This window comes from Sinocyclocheilus rhinocerous, unplaced genomic scaffold (assembly GCF_001515625.1).
Source record: "Sinocyclocheilus rhinocerous isolate Xijiao unplaced genomic scaffold, SAMN03320098_v1.1 scaffold2106, whole genome shotgun sequence".
In the NCBI taxonomy this organism is placed as follows: domain Eukaryota; kingdom Metazoa; phylum Chordata; class Actinopteri; order Cypriniformes; family Cyprinidae; genus Sinocyclocheilus; species Sinocyclocheilus rhinocerous.
In genome coordinates, this window is record NW_015657498.1 from 8,032 (window position 1) to 12,640 (window position 4,609).

General features: G+C 37.8%; 1 protein-coding gene across 1 annotated transcript in view; it reads left to right on the forward strand.

Moving 5' to 3' along the window:
* Positions 1–347: 347 nt before the first annotated feature.
* Positions 348–4,609, forward strand: part of LOC107721176 (protein kinase C delta type-like) — a 14,998-nt gene continuing 10,736 nt past the window's right edge. The window contains exon 1 of the mRNA XM_016529052.1: positions 348–534. The gene's annotated coding sequence lies outside the window, so the exon portion shown is untranslated. The remainder of the gene's footprint in view (positions 535–4,609) is intronic.

The following is a 4,609-nucleotide window of genomic DNA, read 5'->3' on the forward strand; positions in this document are numbered from 1 at the left end:
TCCCAATCATGAATACGACTTGAGAGTCCACTAATGTCCACTTTATGATAATTCCAATAGTATTATTCCAGTAGTGACTTGTAGCCAATTAGTTTACTTTACTTTAGTTCATTACATACTATATTTATTTGCTACTAGACACTACTATAATATATACTAATAATTATTGGAACAGTTGCTAAAAAAGGAAAGAAAGAAAGGAAAAGAATAAGGAATATATGTTGAAATGGCTTGCCATAGGTTAGCTCTAGAGGTACACTGACAGTGCCCTTCGAAAAGAGGTCACTCACAAACACACTGAATGAACTCTACAAACGCATCTGTGCTCTCTGTTCAGCGCAATGGCTTATTAAAGTGTCATCTGAGCGCGCGTGCAAGACAGAAGTGGGATCGCGCGAAGAAAGAGAGCACCTGTGCGACGTCACTCCGCCCTACTTTACTCAGAACTCCAGAGCGATTTGTACTTCCTCAAACGGCTCAATCACTGAAGCAAGCAGGCGTCTCAGAGAAGAGTCTGCTTCTTCCGGAGGAGAGGTAAGAAGTTAGCAGCGCTTCTTTGTTTTTTAGTTTAGTTTTTTTTTTTATGTAATATTGCTTGGTCGTGACATAACTTTGGTAATGTTGCGATTTAGAGTGTTTGACTCATTTTCTTTGCTGCTGTATTTCCGACTGATGCGCTGAAGGGATTCGAGCGACGCGCGCGGATGCAGTCTGTGTTTTTAGTGTTTTCAGACTTCAATCCTTCTCCTCTTCAATGTTTTATATGACTTTCTGTTTTCCAAAAAAACCTTAAACATATCTTTAGACTATTAAAATGATATGAAAAGGGCGCAGTTTCACACCGCACTCTCGTGTATGCTGCTGTCTACTGGACCTTGACAGAATTGGTGTTTTCTCACTTTGCCTTACTAGACAACACTTCTACGTAATTGAAAAGGCTACAGAGGTTGTGTCTCAAGACCTAGTGACCTACCTAGATAGCACTTGATACATTACAGATGAGTTCGCAGTCAGCTGGTGCTACTAAAAAATTGCTGCACGCGCCTGTGAAGTGCAAAGTCTAGGTAGTCTGTTACACAGAACTGTTAGCAAAAAAAAATATTAATGAATTTTAAAATTTTGTTCATATTCCAGAAATAGCCCCAGTTTGTGACATTTAAGGGTCTAAAATATCACTGACATGGTCCTCTAAAACATATCAATAATTATTGATCTAATACACAAAACAGATGGAGCGTGGTTCTAGTTGAGATGACTGTGTGTGTGTGTGTGTATTGGGTTATGGTGGAAATGGTTATGTCACATTTTACAGTAATTATCTGCTGTTGTAGTTGTTGTCGGTGGTTTGTAGACAGATTTCAGTTAATTTCCTTTAATATTAACTATCCATCACTACACTAGCATGTGACTGACGTGATAACTCTTTGCAATGGAGACACACATCCTGCTGTGGTTGAACAGTTTACACCACACTACTCTTTCATTCTTTTCAAGGGTGTCGATAGTTCCTTCCTGTCCCATACATTAGATGTTGAGTGTATGACTCTGGACATGAGTGATGAATCCTGCTGCTCCTTTTGACATCAGTGTTAACTGTTAACTCAACGAACTGAAAGACCCCAGAATTGTCGTGCAAGAATTATGTATTTCATGCACTTTAAAGCAAATGGTTACAGTGAGTTTGATAACATATTGATAATTCCATCAGATGGGCTGTAACAGATTTAAAAAAAAATGCTTTATATGTAACTCAATTTCAGTAATGCAGTTGCTAAGGTCTTCTGATTGTTATATGGTTGCTAGGGTGTTCTGGGTGGTTGCTTACTGGGCAAGTCAAATTAAGACACTCTGAAGTATTTATTATTTAAATTCCTAATATGCAAATCCAAATATGCAACACACCTCAATCTCCTTAAGTCGAACCATTTGAGATTTCCGTAGCACAAACAGTGCAAGATCAGTTACACTCTTAGTGATAGTTCACACATAAATTAAAACTGTCATCATTTACTCATCCTCAAGTAGTTCCAAATCTCTATGACTTTTTTTTCCCTCTGTGGAACATTGAAGAATGTTGCTAACCAATGTGTTTTGGTTCTCATTGACTTATGTAAAAAATACAAAGTCAATGGGAACTGAACCTCTTTGGTAGCAAACATCTTCAAAATATCTACTGCAGAAATAAAGAAAATCATACAGGTTTGGGACTACATGATGATGAGTAAATTATTTTTATTTCTGGGTGGACTATTCCTGTATAAGTTAGGGCTGCACGATTAATCGAATGCGATTGTCATGTGCATTCTGTTAGTAAAGCCGGTTCTGTAATCAGCAGTAAATCATCATCACGTGCTTTCAGATGGAGCAGCATTTACTACACAGAGCCGTAGTTCACTGACAAGTTACGCAAAAAAAAAACGCAGACGATTTTATTGCGCGATTATGAAATCGAATAAATCGTTCGTGATAATGACAGCTGTTTGCATAGCTTCTGAGTGAACTACGGCTCTGGATTCCATTTCGATTTATCATGCAGCCCTAGTATAAGTAGTTCAATACTTGGGGTTAGGGATTTGAACAAACCACTAATCCTAAGTAGGGATGGAACGATTACCGGTTTCACGATAAATCACGATAAAATGGCCTATCCTAAGTATGCGCAATAGTACTAGTGATGCTTACCTAACAAGGCCATGCACACACAAACACACACTTCCTACACCCTTGTAATTGTGTTTCAGCTTCTATTATGGCTAATGAGTACAAACATTCTCTTAGCACTCATTTGAACTTATTATGTTCACGAAAGCACATGGAGCCTGTTAACCACACCTGCCTACCCAACACCCTTGCTATCTCTCTCCTTCTTTCTATCGCTCTTATTTTCATGCTTATACTAACACAGGTCCACAGGCTCTTCTAGACGTTTTTTGGCTGAATTTGGTTGAACAGGATTTATTATACATGTGTGATCATCCAGAGAGACTCTGACTGAAGTGACAGGGATTGTTTCAAAATCGATTTATACTGTGTGCTGCAAGCTTATGTTATTGACACAGACCTCCACACAACTGATTCGCTAGCTCTTACACACACACACACACACACACACACACACACACACACACACACACACACACACACACACACACACACACACACACACACACACACACACACACACACACATACACATTTTGGGTTTCCATATTTTATGTGGACATTGGCATAATGGTTTTTGTACTGTACAAACTGTATTTTCTATCCCCTTACCCTAAACCTACCCCTCATAAGAAACTCTGCATTTTTAGATTTTGAGAAAAAACTTAATTCTGTATGATTTATAAGCTTGTTTCCTCATGGGGACCAAAAAATGTCCCCACAAGGACAAGGATTTTGGATATTGTCCCCATCTTTGTGGGGACATTTTGTCCCCATAACGTAGGGTATACCTGAACTACACACACACACACAAGCAGAGATACAGGTTTTCGAATGAGATGCTGCAATGTGTTTGGATGTTTCTGACATGGTTTTAGACATGTTTTAACAAGTGCATTTCATAATTGAACTACTGCAGAAGTGTGTGTGTGTGTGTGTGTGTGTATGTATGGGTGTGTTCAAATCTCTCTCTCCCTGTCTTTCTTATTCTTAAGCACTCTGTAGTAATACAGTCTAAATACAGTCACTGCAACACAACAAACAAGTTTGTTATGAAGTTTCTGTGTTCCAGTCACAGCCTGAGTCATACCATTGGCTTTCAACAGAAGTGGGTGGAGTCTTGATGTTATGCAGTACTGATCAATTTCAGCCCCAGCTATTACCATAACCTATAAACCTCATCTGGGTCATGTTCCAAATGTTCTGATCCACCATAATAAAGCATGATAATGTAATAGAAATAAACACGATAAGTGAAGGGTAATGTTACAGATGGCCAGGGACGTTTTTTCTACATAGGCCTGTGCCATGAATGAGAATTAAACCAAGGAACCTTTGAATTGAAATATATTTGTATTTAATCTTAGTCATTGCGGTTGTATTTAAAGAGCTTTTAAAAAAGTACCTCAAAGCAAATATCCCACAAAGTCTTAGTAGCTTTTCTAAAAAATGATTCAGGGGACCTGTTACCACAACTTAAATAAATGCATGGTTGCAAGTTAAAAATTCTAATTTAATAATTTAATTAAACCTTTTAAGTTGCAAACATTGTTCAGTTGACATAATAATTTTGATCATTAAATTAAGTTAATATTGTGCGTAATTTAATCTCAAATTTCTGTGTTAATTTAATTTCTTTAAAATTTATGTTGTAGTAACTCAATAAAATTGTCTTGTTAACTTTGGAAATTTCTAGTTCCCAGCATGCTTTGCATAGGACTGGATAAGGAGAGTAACCCTGCATCTCAATGTTCATCCATCCTGAATAGTATGTGAGATTAGAATAAGTGTGTCCCAAAGCATAGTATGTTGAAAAGAGTATGCCAAAAGTCCCTGGATGGTATACTATTTCAGGTCGATTTTTGAAGTGTGGATCCGTGCACACCCTAATGGCTAATATTTCCCACAATCCATTGCGCTTTGGTGAAGGATTCTGTCCAGAACTACA